Genomic DNA, 13,946 nt, shown 5'->3' with positions numbered 1-13,946 from the left:
ACTTATTGACTCTAGGAGCCTGTAGTAAAATACTTAAATTTTTAGTTATTTAATTTGTTTGAGATATTCTTTTTGTTTTATTTTTTTTAAATGTGTTAAATATTAAGATAAAACTAAGATTTGTTTAGTTTTATACGTTTTTTGTTATAAAGAAACAAGATTGAGAACATTTTAATTTTGTAGTTATTGGCACTCATGATTATGCAGTTATTATAATTTCCTTTTTACATGGAAGTAAATAAAAATGTTACTACTCAAACCTACCTACCTACCTACCTCAAAATTCTAATATATTTATTACTTACTAATTTAAAAACCTAATAACTATTAGAGTCTTAAATTTGCGTTATCACACGACACACACTAAAGAGAATGGAATAAAAAATAACATGAAAAATAAAAAAATAAGATCCTAAAAATAATAACAAGAAATAAAAGTAATATTCTTAAAAAAAATCTACTACTTTATGTGTGAAAAATATGTTATTATTTAACCAAACACACACAACATTAAAAGAAAATCTATATAGGTAATTCTTTGTTTTTGAAGCATTAAACGTTGTAAGTTCTTATTATAAGTTAGACATTTTATACTTATATTTGTTAAAGAAATTATATTTGTACACATAGTTATATACCAAACACAGTCCTTTTTTTAATTTCTATATTGTCTCTCACAACAAATTCTTCTATTGATTTTTTATTTTGTCGAGTTATAATAAATAGATTACGTACATGACTCAAATTATTATGAGCATTTTGAGACATATTTAAAGGGATTAAAACATGTTGGTCCTGCTTAGCAATCACCTTTTTTTATTTTTGTATAATTTAGTTTAAATTCTTCTTTGTCCTTTAATTTAAGTTCTGTTTTTTTATTCTTGCTTTTTTTGAATTTTAGCTTATTATTTTTTTTTGTATTTTTTTTTTTATAAATAGCAGAAGTAAGGGCCAAAGGCATTTTTTTTGTTAAGCGGTTTTCTTTTCTATTCGTTGTTAACGATTTTATTAAGAATGATTCTATATTAGACATATTCTCCCTTTCTTGTTTATTTCAAGTTTTAATATAAGTTAATATAAAACAGGATTCGGATTACTTGTTTGCATTAACTGATGAACTGACGGAGCTAAAAAAACCTTGCTGGCTTTTGGAATCACACATAGAAACAGATGATTTGATCCACCAATCTTTAAATTTATTGGAAGTAGATAAGCAATTACCTAATATAATAGAAATATACTGATTAATATTAATTTCATCACTACTAAGGTTTAAAATATCATCATTTTCAAATCTTGCCATGACAACTGGTATTTAATTTATTGCATTATCTGGAAACGTTCTTAATCCACCATTATTATTTTTTAAATCCATCTGAGAATTCAAATCTGCACGTAAAGTTGTGGCTTTATTAGGCTCAATTGAAAGCAAATCAATTATAAATAAATCGTAAAGTTATAAAGTTCTTTTATTATATTATTTTATAATGATACCGTCATTAACATTAAGTGATTTCTCATTAATATGTGATGAAATTACTTTGAAATGCAAAAAAAAAACTTTAATATATTAGCATTTGAGCAGCTATTTTTGCAATTATTGTCACCTATAAAGTTATCTTCTGGTAAAATAATTTACCAAGATCCAATCCAAATGCAAGTGACTTTACCAATTGCATTTGAATTTTAAGGTTAAAAACCACATGCCCCAAATCCTTTAATTAATGATTTTTTACTTAAGGATATTACTACTTCTTTTAGATACGGTGCAAGATACTCCTTGTCTATTTTGCAATATGGTCATCGCCAATCGAAATTGTGCCAAAGCATCTTGAAATGGCTTTCTATGGCAAGAATTCTTGTTGCGTTGGGATAAAGGCAAAAAAAGTTGTAGCTTAATGTAGATATTACTTAATGATGTGTCTTGTTAGTAAATATGTCTGTGATAGTAAATAATGCCCCTCTAGTTCCTTATCCTGATCTTAAGCCAAACTGGGCCTCATCTAGTTGTTCTTCCATTTCGGGTGTATTCTCTGTTGGATTATTTTTAAAACAACTTTTAGCGTGTGACTCATTAAACTGATCATACGATATTCATCATAAGACTTAAGATTGCTCTTTTTTGGGAAGGGAATAAAGATTGATTTAAGCAAATTCTTTGGGGTTTCTCCTGGTTCATAGATTTTGTTAAATACTTTTTTAGACTTACTTAAATTTCGATCTATATTGGGACGTTGTCAGGTCTGGCCGCTTTGCTGTTTTTCGAAATTTTTATAGCATACTCTACTGATATTTAGATCTAACACATTTTTGACATTATGTATAATATGTATAAGTTTTGATAGTAGCAGTGCGGTACAAAGCTCGGGACCGTAGTATAATAATCATCTTTAAGGGAGCTACTCTGGTTTTGTACGGAGAAGCTAACTGTGCACAGTATTGATAGAAATAATATATACACAAGCTTCATATGCCGTTTCGCTGGGGTTCGGAAATTCATGAAGCTGTATCTTTATAAAGTATCTTTTTAAAGTACATGCTGAGGAATTCGAAGGTTGCTAATTTCTTGTCCATTAATGTAAAATTTCAACCAAGTTGTGTGGGAAATCAAGAGGATTTTCCACAGGAGAGGAGGTTTCGTTTCAGCTTAGTTTACATTGTCATAATTTTTAAGTATTTGTTTTTGTCATGATGATTCCTGGCTGTAGTATACCTAGTAAGTATCAAAGATTTAAGAAACACAAGACAAAATCATTAAATATTTCAATTAAGTACTGCAGGTGATTAGATTCAGAATTCTATAGTAGACCAAGAGCTTTGCTTTCATGAGGCATCTCGAATCGTAGGATTGCATCATTAGTTGACTGTAGATTTAAAATTATGTCAGTATTATTTGACATACATTTTCTTAGAGGAGCAGCTAAACGACAGTAAGTCATTATTTCAGACAGTATTTGTTTAGTATGATAGTGTTGGCATGAATGAGTGAACAATGTTTATTTTAAGATTAGAGGTAGTTCCTTCCTGAAAAGCAAAATTATCTAGGTATGTCTTAAATACGCTCACTTTAATAATAATCGTTTAATGATCACCATACTAAAATTTTATAAAATTATGCAAAGCCTTTTAAATCATCCGCGTCTCTTCGTGTTTCGTACTTTATCCTTAGGCTGATTGAGGAGTAAGGAAAACACTTCCTATGATCGGTTAAAATATTTTACAAACTTATTAAACTAATAACCTCAAAAATAAAATCTATTTAAAAAAATAATAGCCTCATGTGATTGGTGGGGCCTTTATTTGTTTTCCTGAAATTACTTAAGTGTAGCTATCACGAACACGATCCATTTACAGAATAACTTTTCTGACATTTTTGATTTATAAACTTACTACGACTCAAATAAACTTAATCAGTAAAGAATGAAGTTTTACTGTTAAGTAGGGATATTATATATTTCTAAATATTCAATCAGCGCAAATCAATTTTAGATTTGTATGAATCAAGATTAGACTTTTAGTTTTAAATAACGCTTTGATCCCTATAAGCTTTCAAAATAATTATCCATTATTCTCAAAGAGACTTAGATATATGACCAAAGGAAGAGAAAGTATATTTAAAGTCTCACAAATCAATATATAGTATATTTTAGTCAATATCATTTACCGTCGATGTTGTAGACATATTATATTTTATATTTTTATTTATGTTAGTGAAAGTAAGTGTGTAGTTTTTATATTTAGAGGAGGTCTGATAATGCCCTAATGTGGCGAAACGCGTAACCTTTTAAATAGACGCTTGATTTGTGAGACTTAAACTTTTAGTATACTTTCTTTTCCTTGGTCTATAAACCTTGACTAAGATCATCTTTATTTTATAAAAATAATTTACGTGGGTAGAGTTAAAATCACAGGATGGTATGGACGAAATATAACTTCTAAAGAATTCAAACGTATTGCGGGCGGGGCCATCTAAAAAATCATTCCTAATTTGGTCATATCGGCGATTATAAAAGAGACCTCTGAAAACTGTCGCCTTAATATAAAAACATAATTAACTTTAACACTCTCTGACTTCTTAATTCTCTACTGAAATAAATCTTTTGGATCCTTTTAAGTGAATTCAATATTTTCTTAAAAGAAAATATACAGTGCTGTCATTTTAAAACAACCTAATAACTTAAAAAAAAAGACGTCAATTCAGATATACAGGGGAGGTTCAATTTTATGTCATCCTATAGTATGATACATCATTTTAAAGGGCCATACAATGTATGTACTATCCAACGGTATATAAAAATTTAAGTTTATAGACTTATAAACAATATGGGTGTAAAAACGTGTTTAAAAATAAACAATTTAATCAGTTCACAAGATTCATTTTATTAAGTGCTTAAAATTTGCTCCGTTATTTTCGAGACAAAAATAAAGTCTGTTTTGAAATTCCTTACGAACATCCGCAAGTATTTTTACATTCGAGATTAATTCGATCCTTTAAATTAATAATATTTTTAGATAAATTTTATGAACTTTGCTTTTTAAATACCCTTAAAAAAAAAGTCTAGTGGTATTAAGTCTAACGACCGTGCGGACCATTTAATTGTACCACTTCTGCGAATCCACATTCTTGGAGACAGTTCATTAAGTCTGTTGAACTATCAAAGCGTAGTGAAAGGCGGCTTAATTTTATTGGCAATACAAATTATTTTCGTTTAGTATCCCAACACTATTTTCATCCACTTGGTTTTCCAAAGATTGGAATAGTTATTTTCTCGAAAATAATACATGCATATTTAAAAAAACTATTTGGACTCAATAAACTGTTTATTACCGTACATTTTTACTAGTAAATCGCTTTAACTTGCATCCATTTTTTTTGGCGAATGTGGAAAATTTTTTTGCTATTTGAAATAATGTGTGACACTATGAAGCAACCATTTGACCTAACAAAGCTGATAAAATGTCTTTTATTACCACAAACTTTTGCTTACTATTGGCTTATGCGGAAACCGATTTTGCTTTTTTTATTATTTGGCTAGATAGGAAATTGTAAGCCCTTCAAAATGATGTATCACACTTAGGGTTTTCATCTGAAATACAAAAGTTTGAGGTTAATAAATTATTCATTATTCCCAGACATTTTTAGTTACTAATCAAGGAGATGACTGACAGAACTTTGTCAAATATGAAATTAAACGTCCCCTTGTAAATCTAAACTGACATATTTTTTTTTTAAGGAGTTATTAAGGGTGGTGTTAGCGCACCGCTAAATCATAATTGTTAAAATCTATTAATCGCGCATGTACTACACATATTTGGTATATTCTGGGCACTTTTACCAGCAAGGTAAAAGCAGAGACAATTGACTAGCAATCGGGTTAAGAACGACGTGAGTGCCGGATCTAACAATTTTACGAAACCTAAAATAAGGACCTTTTAATTTGTATTTGGTTGTGAGAGCAAGGCTTATGAAGTTGGTAGTTATATAAAGGGACGTCCCTATCTACAGTGAAGACAGAAGACCATTGGTAAGTGCCCTTTACTTCAAACATTTAAAACCATGTGTGTATGTAACGTACAATTCCTTTGAACCATATCATTTACTAAAATACAGTCCACTATTACATTTTCTTATTATATCTTCATGGTTGTGCGTTAACAGGTGGTTCGTTTTTAAATGAAAGCACTGTATGCTAAATCCGCAAAATCGTTGTGATATTAGATTATTTAGGTATTATAAGAAGTTTTTTGTGATAGACTTAACTAACAATATACTATATTTACATTTTTATAGTTTTTAAAAATTAATTGAGCAAGAGTATATAATTATCATTATTACATTCGAATCTACCAATGCTCTTATGGAATTCCCTCTTCTATTATAGTGCTTCTGAACACCTTTAAAAAACGGTATACGTAAGACTTTTTTAATTCTTTTTACTTTTACCAGTACGAAAAACGAAACACTTTAATATATACACAAACATAATAATACATAATTTCTAAATTCTATATATATATATATATATATATATATATATATATATATATATATATAATATATAAATATATAAATAATCTAAATAAAAACATAAATATATTATTTATTTTTAATGTTATAAATGTTTTATGATATTGTATAGTTTTAATACCTACATGCAAATAAAATAACATGCTTTAAGTAATTCTTAATACCAATGATCTGTTTTTGTATTTGAACAAAAAAACTGGGTTTAATATAATAATAATAATAATAATAATAATAATAATAATAATAATAATAATAAGAGGTCTATTAGTCACCAAGAAATTACAGCATTTAAGCGCAAATAATAAAACTAATAGGTAGGTGTATTACCTTTTACAAAATTTCAAATATTACAAAATTTCACTAAATATTGAGTATTTCATCATTTACCAATAACAAAAAAAAAAACAAAGAATTTGTAACAAAATAAAAAAGCTAATAATACAAGGTGACCAACAGGCCATAATATGCAGATTTACAGAAATATCCCTTACACAAAAGGCTCCCTGAATTCTGTTGAGGCCAAAAAATAATAATAATAAAAAAAAACAATAATTCAAAAATTTAATAATAAATATTCTACTGAAAAAGAAAGAACATACCTAATGGGAGCATGGGAAGAGGATCAGGATATGAAAGAAAATATGAGGGGAAGGGAAGATGAGGAAAATTATATAACGACTTATGGCAACCTTCAAAGCCTTTCAGGAATAAAATGATGAACAATATTATACACAAAAACGTTAAAAAAAATCACTCATACACATAATTAACCAAGGAGAAGCAGCTTAATGTTAACTTTAAAAGTTTTTTCTGTCAATGTAAAATCATTTATTTTAAACCTATTTATATAGTGTGCAATCAAGTATAAAAATGACTTTTTAAATAATTCCTTATTGTGCGCCGGAATAGTAAGTAAATTCTTTCTTCTAATATTTAGGTTATGTACATCCGTTCGGAATCTAATATTTCTAAGCAAATATGATGGAGACTTCCACTTAAGTAATTTATAAAAAAACAAATAAGATGTAATACTCGTCGATTGAACATATTTAACCAGCCCGCATCCTTTAGCTTATGAGAAATATGCTGCCCTCTCCTTACGCCAAATACAAGTCTTAGGCACGAATTCTGAAGTTTTTGTATCCGATAGGCATCTGAGCAGTTAAGACAAGGACCATAAATAGTGTCGCAGAAATTGAAAGGTGACAAAACCAATGCTTCACAAAGCATTTTTTTAATATTAGTACTTATGTAATTCTTCTGCGCGTAAATAGTTTTTAAAGCAGAGTATCCAATTTTAAGTTTAAGTGTAACATGCTCCCTAAATTTTAGTTTATGATCTATTAGGAGCCCCAGATTATTTTGAAATTGTATAACATCGTTATGCATTTCAAGTCTAAAGTTATTTAAAATCTCAATCCGGTGAGCATCACTACAAAAAAGAATAGCTTTAGATTTGGCTGGATTAATTTTTAAAAGTAGGTTTTGAGTTTCAGCAAAGATATTATTAAGATCTATATTAATATTAAGGTTAGCTTCAGGAGCATAACTGAGTTTAAATGAATAATAAATTTAAGTATCATCTGCATAGCAGTGATGTTTACATCTATTTAATTTTTTTGTTAATTGTGATGTGTATATTGTATATAGCAATGGACCCAAAATACTACCTTGTGGTTCACCAGAAATAACGTCAAGTGCCTCCGATATTTTTCCATTTAGCAGAACTCTTTATTTGCGGTTTGAAAGAAAAGATAACATAAGTGTTAAGGCCGACTGAGAAAATCCTAGATAATGTAATAGAGATATGAGTATCTCATGACTCACCATGTCAAATGCTTTGGTAAAATCTAAGAGAATTAAAACAGTTGCCTGATCTTTATCCAAAGCCCGAAATATATCGTTTGTAACTTGAGACAACACAGTGACACAGCTATAGCCCTTACGAAACCCAGATTGATATTTTGGGATAAGATTATTGCTATTTAAATAATCAAGAATTTGGCGCTTCATAATTTTTTCCAAAATTTTCGAAAGAACAGAAAGTATAGAAATAGAACGAAGATTGTTGAATTCCGTGGGAATTTTAATTTTAGGTAAGGGAATTATATTGGCCTCCTTCCACTTTTTCGGAAAATAGCTTTTCTCTAGACAACAATTTATAATGTGGGTAAGAGGGTAATAATCACAGGACAGCAAAGCGTCACAATAGTAATATTTAAATTATCGGATCGAAATGCCTTGCTTTTTATAGTTTGAAGAATTTTTTCTACTAAATCCTGGTCTACTAAATTAAACATAAAATCGTATATATTAGGAAAAATTTTGGGGTCCCTAAAAAAAATTATAAAATCGGCATTAGGCTTATTGTTGTTATTGTTTATATTAGTAAAAAAACTATTAAGTTTTTCAACATTTTTTAAGGAAGCTGTACATTAGATTTTTTAGAAATATTGATTTTTTTCAACTCACTCCAAATTTCTCTATTACTACAAATGCCAAGTTTATAGGTCAAATATGCTTTTTTCTCTGCACGAATCGCAGACGTTGTAATATTTCTATACTGTTTATACGTATTCCAGTCCTCCCGATCCTTACTAGCTCTAAACTTATTTAGAGCCCTAATACGAAGCTTTTGCATAAACCTGATGTTGGGGGTTATCCAGGGGCTATATGGTTTTTTTATTATTAACCCTCTTAATTGGCGTATGTATGTCTAGGATATTAAGTATCGACTGTGTGAAAAAATCAACCTTAGAGTCAATTTCAGGCATGATATATACAGGGTGTCTCATGACGAATAGACGCGATCGATATCTCGGAAACTAATTTTTCAAAAATTTTGAAAATTTGGCAACATGGCACAGTCGATGGGGGCTACACAACTAAAATATTTTGACAGTTGTGAAGTTTCCGGCTATACCGGAAGTAGGTGTCAACTTCGTTATTTTAAATAGAACACCATGTATATTTTTACATTTTTGGCTTCCACATGAAATTCTAGGTATATTTTATGTATAATGTCCTATACCTAAGTGTAACCGTTTTTGAAATATTTTTAATTTCATGTGAAAAACTATGTTTATAAGCCCTAACATAATTACCGATTACTCCCTTTTAGTAGCCTTTATTTATTGTTTAATTTTGGTTTTATTTTAAAGGAAAAACGATTTGAAAAGACTATTTTAATATTTGGCTAAAAAAAAGATACAGGGAGGTCAAAAACTAGCATTAAAAATTAAAATGAAAAAATCATTAAAAGTCAATTTTTTTAAATGGAAACCCCCTATTTTTATATTTTTTTCATAAAGATAATTAAAAATAAGGTCAACTTTATTTAAGGTTATCTAGTCCAAAAATTGATAGTTTCCGAAATATTGGCCGTATAAATTTGGCCTAATATTAAAAGCCGTATAGTTAGGCTCAAGGATTGTTGATTAGCTGGCCATGACGGTTGTCATAGTAACTGCTAGAAGCGACAGTAAGACAATGGATTATAACAGAAATGTCATTGCTTGTAATTTTGTAATTTTTTAAAAACTAATATGCCGGGGCGATTAAATTATACAAACGAAGAATATTTAAATTTGTTTATTATCTATGGAGAATGTAACAAAGTTTTATCGAGAACATGCCAGATATTTGCAGATAGATTCCCAGAAAAACAGAAACCATCATGTTGCGCTGTTAGGCGAATAATATAAAATTTTAAAAATTTTGGCAGAGTAACAAGTTATATTAGCAAATGTTCAAAATTTCCTCCTTGAACTTCTAAGCATTTTTCACATCTGCGAATTAGGTCGTCATAGGTTGCCGCTCTAATTGACTCTGGAGATAAACTTTCAAATGCTTGTCTAACCCTTTCCATACAATCCTGCTGTAATCCTGCTGCGTTGTTAATGGATTGGAATAAACAATATTCTTTATTGTTCCCCAAATAAAATAATCTAGGGCAGTTAAATCCGGAGAACGAGGAGGCCACAAAATAGGTCCGTTATTGGCAATCCACTTGTCATTAAATGATGCGTCTAAGAATCTCGTTACAGGAAGGGTTCTGTGTGGTGGTGCACCATCATGTTGATAATAAATGTTTCCGTGTTCTGCCAATGGTAAATTCATTAAATATTCTGTATCCAAGTCCTCTAGAATATTTAAATATCCTTCTCCTGTAAAAATTGACACAGAATTAAAAATTTGAACGTAATATGCATGAAATTTATAAGTGACTTGCCATTTAAGTTTTCTTCGTAAAAGTGCAATTTAATGATCCGATCATTTCTGATAGCACAAAAAATATTAAACTGCCAGACTTCTTGATAATTTTGTGATCTCACAGCATGAGGATTTGAATCACTCCAAACATGGGAATTATGTCTGTTAAAAATACCATTTTTTGAAAATTTTGCCTCATCAGTCCAAATTATGTCATCCAAAAACTGGGGATTTTCCTGTACCATTGTTAAGATAAATTCACAAAACTGGATTCTTTTGGGCAAATCTGTTTCTCTAAGATGCTGAACCAAAGATATTAAATAAGGGTGGAAGTTATGTTTCAACAAAATCCTATGTATTGTGTCTTTGGAGAATCTAGTTTGTGAAGCTACTTGTCTTAAGGACGTCATAGGATACGCTGCAAAATATCCCAAAATTGCAATTTCAATATTTTCATTGTCAACAAGTGGTTTCTTTTTTTGCGCTTTCGCCTTAACAGTGCCAAAATTTTTAAAATTTTCTATTATTCGCCTAACAGCGCAACTTGATGGTTTCTGTTTTTCTGGAAATCTATCTGCAAATATTTGGCATGTTCTCGATAAAACTTTGTTACATTCTCCATAGATAATAAACAAATTTAAATAATCTTCGTGTGTATAATTTAATCGCCCTGGCATATTAGTTTTTAAAAAATTATGAAATGACAAGCAATGACATTTCTGTTATAATCCATTAGCTTACTGTCGCTTCTAGCGGTTACTATGACAACTGTCATGGCCAGCTAATCAACAATCCTTGAGCCGTGTTACTATGCGGCTTTTAATATTAGGCCAAATTTAAACTGCCAATATTTCGGAAACTATCAATTTTTGGACTAGATAACCTTATATAAAGTTGACCTTATTTTTAATTATCTTCATGAAAAAAATATAAAAATAGGGGGTTTCCATTTAAAAAAAATGACTTTTAATGATTTTTTCATTTTAATTTTTAATGCTAGTTTTTGACCTCCCTGTATCTTTTTTTTAGCCAAATATTAAAATAGTCTTTTCAAATCATCCTTCCTTTAAAATAAAACCAAAACTAAACAATAAATAAAGGCTACTAAAAGGGAGTAATCGGTAATTATGTTAGGGCTTATAAACATAGTTTTTCACATGAAATTAAAAATATGTCAAAAACGGTTACACTTAGGTATAGGACATTATACATAAAATATACCTAGAATTTCATGTGGAAGCCAAAAATGTAAAAATATACATGGTGTTCTATTTAAAATAACGAAGTTGACACCTATTTCCGGTATAACCGGAAACGTTACAACTGTCAAAATATTTTAGTTCTATGGCCCCCATCGACTGTGCTACGTTGCCAAATTTTCAACATTTTTGAAAAATTAGTTTTTGAGATATCGATCGCGTCTATTCATCGTGAGACACCCTGTATACTATGCCATGGTAATAACTCCAGATCAGACTGAAAACGTAAATGTTCAATATTATGAAGGTTTCTGTATGTAAAACTAAAGCGTTGTGGCTCAGAAATATTAAAATTAATTTCACAAAAAACCAACAAGTGATCCGACACCTCAACATCCCTAACACCACAAGCCTCCATGAGGTCAATATTAGAAAAAATCAAATCAATCAGGGACATAGAAGTATCAGACACTCTTGTCGGCTCGGATATGAATTGTTTTAAACCATAAACTTCAGTAATTTCAAACAATGAAGTATTTACATTTGGATTAAGAATATTTATGGTAAAGTCGCCAAGAAGTATTATGTACTCATAGGCAGCATAAACATCAACCAGAATGTTATCCAGAGCGGAATAAAAAAGGTTTAGTTCACCTTTAGGTGGACGATAGAAGTTTCCAACGAGAATTTTTTTGTCATTTATCTCGATCCAAATTTGTTCAAGATAAGCTGCAGATTCTCTATCCATAATACGAAAGTTAAAAATATTTTTGAGATACACAGCGACACCGCCACCTCTATTTAGCCTATCCAACGAACGAGAATGTAACTATCCAAGTAAATAGTGTCATCGGAAACATGGGAGTGAAGCCAAGTCTCCGAGACAGCAATCATATCATATTAATACTTTTTTATATGATTCTGAAAAATATTAAAGCTGTTTGTAAGTGATCTAGTATTCAGATGCGCACATGAAAATATTTATGTAATATATAATAAAGAAAAAGTTATATAAAAGAGAGGGACAAATAAGGGAGTGTAGGAATTAAAAAAAAAAGGAGTTTGCAGGTATGCTCTTTAACTAATTTCCCTTTAGTTTAAGTTATCACAAGACAGGTAATAGTAACAGTTAAATTTAACAGTAAAATAAATAAACAAAAAAAACCGCTCATGGTGGTGTTAAGTGAAGAACCCAAAAAAAAAATGTATAGTAAATTATAAGATACATAAATCTTAATTAAATATTTAAGTACTCAATACAATATACTTATCAGACAACGAAGAAAAATAAACATATATTATTAATGTAGTAAGTTGAAGAAAAAAAAGACTACCCAATACAAAGAAAAAAACCCCAAAAAAGGAACCCCCGGTATATAAAAAAAACAATTATAATCATAATTTTCACATTAAAAAAAAACAAAACAAAAAAAAAGTAAGTAATTACTACAAAATAAAAGACTCTTTGCAATAAGAAACTTAACATGCCATAGTAAAAAGGTATACGTGACGAAAAAGAAAATATATATATATGTATATTAAATTATGAATGAACATTAGCGTCCCTATCATCAAATTATATAAGATATTCTCAACTCACCAAAAGAAAAGATAATTTATATATTTGTCAGGTCACCCAGGTCAGTAATTCTATAAACTTGATCACCATTTTTGACGTAAATATTACCGTTATAAACCCACGAATTTTTAAAAGTAAATTTTCTAACCGCATTTTCAAATAAATTTAAACGCACTTTGGTTAAGTCTTCTTTGATTTGTATTTGTTTGTTTTTAAGCGAAAGTCGCGATTTAAGTACCGATTGTTTGGTCTCGATGCACGAAAACCGCACCAACACTGCCTGAGGTTTATCAGTTGAATTTCTTGATGGCACACGATGACATTTTTTTATTGAATTGTTCGAAATGTTTGTTTCGAGATCGGTATTAAATAATTTTAATACCTTATCCTTTAATGTTGCGGAATCTTCATTTTCAGTTGACTGAAGTCCGAATATGCGCAGATTTTTACTGCGGCTCTGTTGGTCCACGGCATCCAATGAAATGGCCAGGTGCTTGTTTTCCGCACATACTTTATTTACTTTTTCCTCTAAGGAGGAAATTCTTTTTTCTTGTTCTCGCTGGCAGCTTTTAAGCTTTCTTTCGAGTATTTCAAATACTTTCGTGGCTACCTCTTCAAGAAATTTCTCGTTAAATACGCTACTTATGATGGACTTAACTTCTCGCGCATTCGCACTTCACAGAACCATGTTTACTAGGTAATACTTAGATAATACACCCCTAATGGTAAATTTTCACTAAAAGAAACTGCTAATTTAGGCAAACAATCACTAGGACACACACTTCGATGTTAGAGCTCCCTCCAAACTACAAAGCCGCAATTAATTCTTCACTTAAATTACTTTATTTTATAAAACTTATAGAGCGATATTAATCTGTTGTCTACAACAACATCGCCATCTTGAATCGATGTAGATTAAAATCAAAAT

At 29.8% G+C, this 13,946-nt stretch overlaps 1 protein-coding gene across 6 annotated transcripts in view; it reads left to right on the top strand.

Moving 5' to 3' along the window:
- LOC126734533 (cell adhesion molecule 1-like) overlaps positions 1-13,946 on the top strand; it is a 415,458-nt gene that overhangs the window by 319,042 nt on the left and 82,470 nt on the right. For 2 of the 6 annotated variants that reach the window (XM_050438212.1, XM_050438211.1), the window contains exon 1: positions 5,222-5,525. The exons of the other annotated variants lie outside the window; for them this stretch is intronic. The gene's annotated coding sequence lies outside the window, so the exon portion shown is untranslated. Of the gene's footprint in view, positions 1-5,221; positions 5,526-13,946 lie in introns of those variants that run through there. 6 annotated transcript variants of the gene reach the window in all.

Source organism: Anthonomus grandis, chromosome 3 (assembly GCF_022605725.1).
Source record: "Anthonomus grandis grandis chromosome 3, icAntGran1.3, whole genome shotgun sequence".
NCBI classification, from domain to species: domain Eukaryota; kingdom Metazoa; phylum Arthropoda; class Insecta; order Coleoptera; family Curculionidae; genus Anthonomus; species Anthonomus grandis.
This window is presented reverse-complemented; position numbering and strand designations above follow the sequence as displayed.